The sequence below is a fragment of the Toxotes jaculatrix genome, chromosome 12 (assembly GCF_017976425.1).
Source record: "Toxotes jaculatrix isolate fToxJac2 chromosome 12, fToxJac2.pri, whole genome shotgun sequence".
In the NCBI taxonomy this organism is placed as follows: Eukaryota; Metazoa; Chordata; class Actinopteri; family Toxotidae; genus Toxotes; species Toxotes jaculatrix.
Window position 1 is genome coordinate 24,892,532 of NC_054405.1, and position 11,428 is coordinate 24,903,959.

An 11,428-nucleotide genomic window follows, 5' to 3' on the forward strand; every position below is an offset into this window, starting at 1 on the left:
AAATAACACCACTGACGCTTCAGTCTAGAATCTGAATAAGAGCTTTTACTGAATATTATTACAGCTGAAAGCTGGATGGCTGAGTACAAGATAGACTGTTTCTCTACCTTATTTGGATCACTTATTTTTAGCCCAATAATTTTCATAGCATACACCACATGCCAAATTACACACGTGTTATGATATTTTGCATGCACGATTTTCAGTTATAGCCGTTTCCGTAGTGTAGTGGTTATCACGTTCGCCTCACACGCGAAAGGTCCCCGGTTCGAAACCGGGCGGAAACAATATTATGTGAATTTCCATTAGGGATGAATAAAGTGAACAACTTCTAACGAAATTACTGGACAGCACTGTGGAGCAAAATGATTTCTTTAATTAATGGTTTTCTTTCTCTTTGTTCCTCATACACAGCGAAATCTTTACAAATTAATTTTTACGATTTATAAAATTATTGCAAAGTTCATTACTTGATTCCATATTTATTAATATGATTACTTGTTACTGAGTGCAGTATTTGCCTGATGTTCGCCATTTTGGAGTTCAATGATTAAAAAAAAAAAAAAAAAAAAGAGAGCCTTATGGTGCGTTCAGAGCTCACTGCCGCGAATATTAGCCTCAAGGCGCCAACATGGCTGCTGCACTGTTCGCAATACGCAAATGTTCACGGCTAACAATAACCACTGGGCTTACTACGCTAACCACTGGGAGTGCTGCTTTCGGAAGATAGGATATTGTCTCCATACAAACCACACGCACCATAGCAGCATTTATTTCCGGAAACACTGCTGTGCTAATGTTTGCTAACTGGGAAAAGAAGCTAGCAGCTGGTCCTAACTTGGCTCGTGGGTAAGTACAACCAGTAGCTGGAATCAGGTAACACATACAGGTGAACTTACCTGGCCGTCCTACATGCCTCGCCGATTGTTCTCCAAACCCTCTCCTTGTTTGCTCTGTGTGTAAATTAAGTCCAGTTCGGGATTTCCACAGACGGCGACGATAAAGTTTAACCTCCATTTTTTTTTTTTTTTTTTTTGGTGACGTCAGGGGAAATCTCGACGCGGATAGGCTTTTGCGACACAGCGTCACGCGACGTTTTCGCGCCAGGTTGAAACGTTTTGACCCTTCGCGCACGCGTGTTCGCTTTATATTCGCGTCGCCCTTGACACCGGCTCATGGCCAAACGCATGGTGTTCCTTTCAAACTCAGCTCCCGTGTTTATTTTTTTGCAGGTGTACACTTCCGCTGTTCGTTTTTTTTTCGGGCGACGTCTTTCTGTTCATTTGACCTGACGGAGCAGATTTTGCAGCTCGGCTCATTGGGACAGAATGACGGTTCAGTAATTGCTTATCAGGGAAGTGAAGGCCTGGCCCCCTCTGAATGAGCTGCGCTAATGGCTTTCAGCACAGAAGAGTCAATCAGTGGTCTGCCATCAGATGATAATAATACTGGCATTTCCTCTGCTCTGTGCTCCACGAATTACCTTGATTTTTTTCCAACCCCTTTTCAAATGCACACCGAGGCTGTGACACGAGCAGGAGGAGTTATAAAGCGTAAATCCCCGCCACATTCAGAGGTTGCAGGGTTTATCCATAATTCATGCAGGAGGACGCTGAACAGATTGAATTGTCACAACTCGGGCTGGTACAGATGGAGGGACCGAGAGAGGAATGAGCTGTGCTCTGTCGCTCTCTCTCTCAGCGTCCAGAGCAGGAATAGAAAGAGCAGGATTAGCAGGGGGAGAGAGTCCAGCCCATCCCGGGTTCAAGTCCACTCTGTTAAACAATGTGGCTAATCTTCAGTTAACCCACACTCATTCATTCTGCTCTGTGTATGCATGCCTGTCAAATACAAGGGTTACAGGAGATTAGGGTGATGCTTGACTGGTTTAGAAATTAGGATTTGTTCATTGTGTGTGTCAGAGGTTACAGAAAAAAAAGGAAAATCAGCTGCCACATGAAACAGTAATGAATCACGGAGCAGTCTGAGGTCAAGGAGGGGAGGTCGGCATTTTCCTTGCCGTGAGTGACAGTCAGACTTTGCAAACAAAGTGGGTGAAAATTACTTTTACAAAATTTCATTTGCCTCACTTGAATGCATGAATTTTCACCTTTGAACTGAGCGAGTGAAGCCGAATGATGCTTTGGCCTCGGCGACCTCTCAGACCTCACCACCGGTCAGGCTTTGGTGCCTCGAGCACAAACACATGTGAATACAAAACTGAGCATGAAGGGCCAATAGAGTGTAAAAACACACTGTTGGTGTACAGTGCAGACATCTGGGTATCATTTAGGAACTGGACACAACACAACAGGAAACTTTTTTTTTCTTTTTTACAGTGAAGCATAACATCACTTGCTTGAAGAGAATTAGGGAATATATGTATATGTATATATATATTAAACACTGGAAAATGACAAATTATTTTAGATTTAAAATTTAAAAAGTGGAAAAACTCCCTCTGAGTCAGGATGCGCTTCGGTTATCAGTCTCAGTGTTGTGTCTAATCAGTTATGTTTTAATGAATGTCAGTGACAAATGCTTTATTATTAAAATGCTGTATTACAGTTGGTGGTAAGCAAATCCAAGGCAGAGGGGGAAAAACAGCCGACATGACTCGGAAAAAAAAACTCCCATCGTGAAACTCCTGCTGCCTTTGCTTACTTTCTGTTGGCGATAAAGAGGCTGGAGGCACACTCCATACACAATTTATGTCTGAAAGTGCCCTTTCTTAATGCCATGAAAGGTCAAGAAGTGGTAATTCACCAGAGAAATTATCATTGCACATGGAAAGACTGAGGGAAATAATACCCATCATGACTGGTGTGCTGAGTGGAGGAGTGGAACTGAAGCAGAATTATTTTATGGTTCCACTTTACCCTTCTCATCTGATGCTTTCTATATAATTGCTCTGCTTTTCTGGCTGAAACTGTAGAACAGCAATCTATCATGTGGGTAAACACAGGAGAGTTTAGGAAGGAGATTCATTCCACAGAGGAAGCCATAAAAGCTCTACCTGCTTTAAACGGACAACTTCATGTGAAATTGGTTTTCTGTTCATGTCCATTTTGAACTGAGGCCAAAGGTCAACCAAAAATGTTGTCACCATATCTGGAATCTGTTTGACAAGGGAACAAACTACTTTCGTCTTTCAAAGTGGTCTGTCAGTCTGAGAATCCGTCCAGACTCAAATTTCAAATAACTATTGGATATCGACCAACTTTGACAAACCTCTGACTTTTCATCTCGTGCCAGCACTAGATCGACACGTGTGGTATATCGTGAAATATACTGACAACAGTTGGATGGATTGCCAAGAAATTTAGTATTATAGCTAATTAGCAAACGTTAGCATGCTAACATGCTGAACCATCTTAAAGGGGCTTTGGCTATAAACTCTTAGCCCCGTTAATGTTTTGAATACATACCCAGGTCAGATTGGAAAGCCACACTGACAGTGAGTCACTGAACTGAGTCTCAAAGGTTTATTTGTGTGCTTGTTGGTAATTAGTCATCTATGAAATCACTGTGGTACAATCAGTGTTGGGGTCTTTTGTTGTTTTATTTATTGTTATTCTATTTTATTTATTAATTTTGTCAGGAGTCATTGTGATAAAGGAAGGAAAGCAGGTTGAATGAAAGTAACATCATTACATCTTTTGATCAGTGCTGGAATACACTGAATGTCACAGATTAAAATTATATTTGTCACTCAAATCACTCTGTTATAAAAACACCATCTCTCTGTTTGGTGGTGTGTACCTGCCAAATTAAACATTTTCCATCCAGGGATCCTTCTGTGTTAAATACAATGGAGCCTGCTCTCTTTGTGTTTAAGTTAATTATACACAATCAGTATTCCCACAGACTCTTGGTGTAACTGGCAGAGAAAGAAAGATTAGGCTGTTACATTCCCAGAGCTGTTCCTGGACCAGTGCCCTCTGTAAATCTGTCACCTCCAGTCCTGCAGTACTTTCTACATCCCTTACATTAAATTAACTCTCTCTCCATATTTTATTTATGCTGAAAGCTTTGGCTGTAGCTTAGCTGCATTCCTTAGGTGTATGGCTACCTGGAAGTTTCTGTGATATCTATCTTTCCCAGAGTATCTTCTGTTGTTACCTCGAAGCTTGTCCAGGATAAAATCCCACCTGTGGGACAGTAGATAGGCCCCATCATCCCAGTTTAAAATCTGCTGTGCCCATTTTCAGACTTCTCTTGCCTCTTGTTGGTTTTTGTTGGTCTCTGATGTGTCAGTTCCGACCCCCGAGCGGTTCATAATGCGCTCGTCTCTCTTGCAGTGATGTGAAATTGCCAACCTCCAGTTTCTGGCAGACTTGTTGTTTACTTGCATGAGTGTGTGTTTCAGAAGTCACCTTTTACTCTATTTTATGTCCCCATTGCTGCGCAGCAAAGGCTCAGCCGGTCTCTCCAAAGCATGTTCTGTTACAGACGATGCACCAAAATGTTGGATATGATACCGGTTTTATTCCTATTGTCAGTTTTGCTCTTTATTTCTTTGGAGTTTGGCATGTTTTTCATGACCCCTCCTTATGTTTTGTCATTGCTGCCCGGTTGTATACAGATCTTTGTTTGTTTGACTCTTCTCTGTCTCTTACACAAAGAAAAAGACACCTCTTTAAGACAGGTAACTGTTTCAGAACAATTTGGCTAAATCAGCTAAAAAAGGTGATAAAATGCCAATGTTGTTTTAATGGCTTGCCATAAAATTAGATGTCGCATGTTTTAGATTTCAGTCCTGGTTGTTTTGGCATCACCCATGCTTACAGGTGGCAGCACAAATGGCGTTTGCGTAGTGCAGCATACAGTATAAACACCCGAGCAGCTAATTTAGCTGTTCTGTTTGCAGCACAGTCTGACAAACTGTGAAATTCATCATCAGTGCAGACTGTCTGTTAAACGGAGAGGCAACAAAAGCATGCGATGGATGCACTGAAAGCACTGCATTTGTATTGCTGCTCAGAAATTCATTAATGTGATTTGACATAATGAAAATCTTAGGGGCTACAACTTTCATCATTTAAAAATCATCAGATAAGGAATCGTGTTTTTGTGGTGCTGTATTTCATTTTCATTTATTTTTTAACACACATCTTTTTATCTCAAGACATGCCAGCCATTTTCTCTCCGTGTCAGGATAATGAATGGCAGCCGTACTGTGGCTGTGAGATTAATATTACACGTAAACTTGTTTACTTTACCTTCTGGCATTTTTGCTCTGTTAAAGATGCCGTGATGTATGATCTAAATATCAGATACGTTTCAGTACTGAATTTATGATCTCCAGGTAATGGGCCTAAAACACTTCAGTAATCACAGCTATAGTCTGCTTCAAAAACCGTCATCCTTTGTAGTGTTTGAATTTTGCACCTCACAGTAATATATGACAGGAGATGAGAGCGTCGATGCATCAGCCATCAAACAGGTGTTTCCCTTACAGTGGTGTCTTAGAGCTCTTCACTTAAACAGCTTTGTAATTACCTGTTCTCAGTGATACTGAGAGCTTTTCCTGCTTTTAACTCACTGCTACAGGCACCAGTGTGGGTCTGAGTGTCACCTCTGACAATAGCAGACCTTGAGTTTGATGTGAACGTCTTTGTCTGATTCCATTAGGAACAAAAGTGAAAGTATCTACATCCAACAATACGGTTCTGCAGTCACTCCGCAGCTCGGTTTCTCTCGGCTGTTTATTATCTAAATCCTCCATCCCCATTTTCAAAATTACAAAACATACACACACAATAAAAGCAAAACAAAAATGACCCAGTACTTTGATCTTCCTCTGTTTGTCGGTCTCTCTGCCATGGTTTGGTCCATCTCCCTCTGATGCTCCATCAACCACTCTAAGTGGTGATCATACGCAGCCGGCCAACTATGTTCATTTCCTCTCAATCCAAACACCTTCATAAAGCTTTGCTCTCTCCCGTAAACACAGCCAGCCCATCCACTTTTCCTCTCATTTTCTGACTTATTTTCTCCCCACCGCTACCTTAATACCTTCATCAGCCTCTATACAAACAGCAGCCTTAATGAGTTTAGCAGATGGTGCCGCCAATCCATCAACTGGAGGACCGTGAATTTCCCTGAGATGGAGAGATGAAGGCAGTAATAATCGTTCAAAGAGATTTGACCTTCAAGGACGATAATGGCTATAAATAAAGGACGACGCGGATGGTTTTGGACGTTTTATCCCAGGGATAAGAAACTGTATCAACTCCACACCTGTCAATCCTTCATTCTTCCACAAAACATTGTCAGTTTTGCCAAGTGGAATCAGTTATCGACAGAAATAAACGGTGGCTAAGTGGCTAATTCAGCTAATGTTGAGTGGAGTGCTGAGTTTGTCAAAGCCAGCCGTGGTAAAACATAAATCTGTTTTACGCTAAAGGGGCTGTTTTCAATGTTTTGAACTCTTAGTGGACATTTAGAAAGCCTGATGGACTTTTTGAACTCTTTGGACTTTTTTGTTAAACTCTTTATAGCATCCTTCGGACTCAGTTTTATTGTTTTACTATCTTTGTGTGGTTTCCCTCCTTTTATGATTGTCTTCCCCGCCTTCATTGATGTGACCTGTAGTCTGTAGTTTCTGGTGCAGTCTAATCAAATGATCATTACATGTGTTATTTGTTTATTGAATTTCCGTCCCTTTTTTACCGTTATTTGCATTTATTGATTTCCTGATCCATTGTTGAAATATGTGGAATTTTCCAAATCTGCAGGCAGTTTCCAGTAATTATCAGGGATCAGAGTTTGCACGTTTTAGTTTGATAACATTTCACACGATTGCTTTTTGTTTCTTTGTTCCGTCTTTATAGATTTCCTTAAGTCTCCTTTTCCTTCTGACTGAGACCAGGAAAGACTCTCACAGTATCTGTCATTGTGAGGCTTCTTTTGCATTTAACAGCTTCAAGTCCTCGTCTGAATGAAACCACATTAAGCAGAGATATGAACTACTCAGGCGCACAGAGATATGGTCAAAATGAATTCATAAATGAGGGATTTTTCCCGTTCCATCTCCTTCTTTTTGCCTTTATTTCCCTCGTGATTTTTCTTCATGAAAGCTGAGCAAAGCGATCGTTTCCATATTGACTGGACTGATTTTCAGATTGCTGCTTTAACTACTTATTCCAGTGAAATAGGCGGAAATGATTGAATAAGTTCATGCAATTCATTCTGCAGACACAAGAATCCTCACAGCTTCAACAGATACCATCAGTGGAAGCAGTTTCACAATGCCTTCTGTGTGTGTGTGTAGTTCTATGGATTTAACTCTGATGTAAACATGAATGCACGTGTTAATGCGGTGGTAAAATACGTCTGTGTGTGTGTGTCCTCATGTACATTTGTGTGTGCATTGCTGTAATGATAACCAGAAAGTAAAACTACTGGTGAAACACGGAGGGATAACTTTCCTACCATTTTCCTATTCTTACATCTTAGATTTCTTCTTTAAAGCCGCACTAATCAATACTTTTGTGTTGACAATGAATCAGTTTCCTGTTTGTGTGTTAAACAATGTGCGCAGACAATGTTTGTGACTAGTTGGGGAAACATCAAACAGCTGAAGAGGAAAACATTTCCTCCAGTAGTTGGAGAACAAAACTGATAAAAGGAGAATGAATATCGTGTTTACATTTTTCAGGTGGACAGAAATATGACTCCAGATGAATCATAGTGTTTCTCTGTGTCTGCAGGAAGAACAGTTTTGCCAACAGATTCACCATAATAACTTTGTAAGGTGTCACTGTGTTTACAGCGTTCCTCTCTCTCCCCAAATGGCTGAACAATCCATTAATGTAGCTTTAACTTACATCACTTTTTTTTCTAGCAGCCTGCAGGAGGAAATGATCTTATCATTACCTTCAAGCAGAAATGGAGAACAGTGTTACAAACGAGGCCTTTATGGATCCACGTTACAGTCTACTTTCCTCCAACTCACACACTCCCCATTCATTACATATTAGAGCAGAAACCACTGCTGTATCAATAGATTTGGCTCAGACTGGCCAACAGCGTATTGATAACACAGTAGATTATTGGACCTGATTAATGAGCTGCCCTTACACAGGCCCAAGTCACCACATACATTACATAGATTACTGATGCCAGCTTGGCTTCTAGCTGAGCTGCATCGACAGGCTGGACAATGGAGCTTTCACTGTCAGCCCACACTGTATCAATGCATCTGACCCAGAGCAGACAGAAATCAAGTAATTGATAATACATTAGACCGCTGGATGATCCAGCTTCTGTCCCATCCATCCAGAGCAGTCAGTGAGACTGGACTGGACCAGGCTGCTGGATTCATGAATGGACCGACTGACTTTGAAAACAAGCCAACGTGTCCATGTCAGAGAAAATATTCATCCTCTTGGTATTTACAAGGAGGATGTGGACGTAAAAACAGCTCTGCTCAGACGTCTTTTACCTGCTGTCATGCACCGTCACGAGGCGTTTTATCTCTAACATTTCATAAACATGTACAGATGCTTTGCCAAGATCTCAGAGCTGTTAATAAAGTAATGTAACATCATCCTTGTATGGATTTAAGAATAGGTTTTATTGTCCAGTGAAAGTAAATATGATGAGAAACGTTAACGTTAATTATTTTCTAAAATATTAATTAGCTGTTGCTTTCAGCTCATTTACAAAGTATTTCCATATAAACCATTTTTAAACTGGTTTGAGGTGCAAATTAAAAAATAAACAATTAACCCACAGAAGATCATGAAACTCTGAAACTGATCTGATAATGAAAAATTGTTGATACCAAGGCCAAAGAATGTGTCGCTTGTTGGATTTCCAGCGAGCTGTGCAGAGCTGACAGAGGAAGCGACTTCTAACCGAGACATGAAGAGCACTGCATCACTCTGAATGAACAATGTGGAGCTGCTCAAAATGACAGAGGGGCCAACCATAGAAGGCACTCAACTTCCAACAGCTGTACCCTCTTCAATAAAATGCAAAGGGAAACCTTTGATGGAGGAGGACGGTGACAGAGCTGCAGAAAAAAAAAAAAAACGTGAGGGCAGATTTTGAACTGACTGCACTCAGAATCAGGACTTTGTGCTCAGAATGTAAAACTCTGTCTTTGTGTGTTTTCTCATTCCCACTTATATCTTGATTACGGTTGGATTTGTTTTGTGCTTCCTTCACAGATTTGTCACCAAACTGTGCTCAAAGCCCAGTCCATCTTCTAATTCCTTTTTTGTCTGTGTTCGGCACTGGTGTCTACTGTTTGTGCCACTTCTTCTGACAATCTGTGTGTCCACTAATGCTTGTGTTTGCCCTGGACAACCCGTGTTGTTGTTCCAGTGCATGTTAGCCTCCATGTACATTTTAAACTGCATGTGTGTGGTTGTCTCGCAGTGTGTAATCTGGCCGGGGCCTGCAACAGTGCAGGTGCTGCTGCCTTCTGCACTGTATCTGTGTGCTTTGTACTGCTTGTGTGTGTGTGTGTGTTGGTGTGTAACCTGGCCGGGTTCTGTGCTGTGATAAAGGGCCAGCTGCCACCTCAGCTCTCTGCCACATGGAGCCAGACCAAGGCTGCTCCTGGATGGAGAGATTAGAGAATAAATGACTGATAGCTGGAAGCCAGCGGGGCTCAGAGAGCAGAGAGACGAATCACAACCTACAGCCACTGAGGGGAGAAATAAGTAAAAGTGGAGAAGTAATTGACAGACAGCGATTGGGTTGGCGTTGCATCAGAAAAACTGCATTGTGAGTATGTAATTATGTATTGATATGGAGGCTGTAAATAACAAGCTTCTCTCCAGAGTCCTGGATTTATGCAAATGTGTGTTTGATACGTTGAAGACTGCAACACGTAGAGCACTAAAGACAACATTGTCTAATTAATTTCGATAGCATGGTACACTGACATAAAAAGTCGACCAGATTGCCAAGAAAATGGGTTCATTCTGCGTGTTCATGGGTCCCTGAATGCAGACCGCGCAGGGTGAACATCCAAGATTGCCTCACTCCGAAGAGACAGTTTTAAAATGTCTGTAAACACAAACACAACCGGCAACTGTAACCATCTACAGTAAAACACAAAGAGAAGGCTCTGATGTGAGGAAGAGTAACTGATGCAACAGTTTTCCTGTTCACTGGCGGCAGTAATGTGTTCATGTGCCGACAAATTCAAAGAGAAAGGTGCACACGATGCATCCGCAGATGGGCGGGTGTATGGGCCACACACTCCCCATCTGTGTGCACAGCTACCAACCTCGCTGCAGCTTTTATGATGTGTTCAGACTTAGTTTTGTTGAAATTAGCTCTTAAAAAAAACATTGCGTCTTTCTCTGGTGTTTCTTCAGCGAGCAGCTACACTGGAAGAAGAACTAGCTAATGCTAGTTACCTAACCAATGTTTGCCATCTTATCTTCCTATAATCCACACCTTATGTTCAGTGGCATGACATGAAGTAGAAGAAGTCCTGTATGCACCTTGACATGATCCAGGTCATACTACATAGCTCATACTTGGCAGCGGGGATCGATATGAAGACTCGTCTCTATGAGTTGACGCCTGAGTGACTGAAATGTTCAGGTTCCCTTTGAAAGCTGTGACACATTCGAGAGTCCTGGACCAGGACTAGAAGGAGGAACACTGTTGCTGTGCATGCTAACAACTGACATCAGAGTCACCAGATTTTAAATTCTACGCGTCTCAGGTTTAAACGTTTGTGCTTTATGGTTTTCTTGAGCTTTCCGTGCCCTTTTCTCTGGTACTGGCAGATGTAGCAGCCCTTTCTCTTTCATGCTGTCATTGTACATGTACATATATACATACACCGGTTTAGATAGGTCATTAGTGCCGTATTGAAAGAGGGCACGATGACGCTTGTTGCCATGGACACTGTTCGCTGCTATAAATACATATTCTTGGACCCATGCAGGTCTCAGCTATATTTCTTTTACACTGACAATACAGTAAAAATGATGAGCAGCCAGCCTCTGTGATAATACTGTGTGTGCTAGCTTCATATTTGGTCGGCCAACTTGAATTTCTCCTGTACCTGCCGAACACTGAGTCAGGAGGTGCAGGGACAAGCATGATGCACCGAATCAACTTTATGTCATCTGAAAGAAAGAAAGCCCATCATGGCTTTCCCAGTCCAATCGTGGGACTTTGGTTAGTGTGAAGACTACATCTGTCCAAGAATTTATTATTCATTAAATTCTTTTTTTTTTTTTTTTGAGCCAGGGTAGTGGCCTGTAAATGCTACAAGCCGGCTGGTTCTGTTTTATGTTCACACTGGCCTTCGAGCCACAGATTCACTGGCAGACAAGTATTTGGCTGCGCCGTGTCGGTTTATAGCCAAGCCAAAAGATTTGTTTGTGTGGGACAAAAAACATTATTCTTGTTTTATTGTTTCATTTTGCAATATAGCAAGGGCGGCACA

The 11,428-nt window shown here is 41.6% G+C and overlaps 1 non-coding gene across 1 annotated transcript; it reads left to right on the top strand.

The window, feature by feature from the left end:
• Positions 1-214: 214 nt before the first annotated feature.
• On the top strand, positions 215-287 carry trnav-cac. The gene has a single exon. It is a non-coding gene; the product is annotated as a tRNA-Val (tRNA).
• The last annotated feature ends 11,141 nt before the right edge of the window (positions 288-11,428 follow it).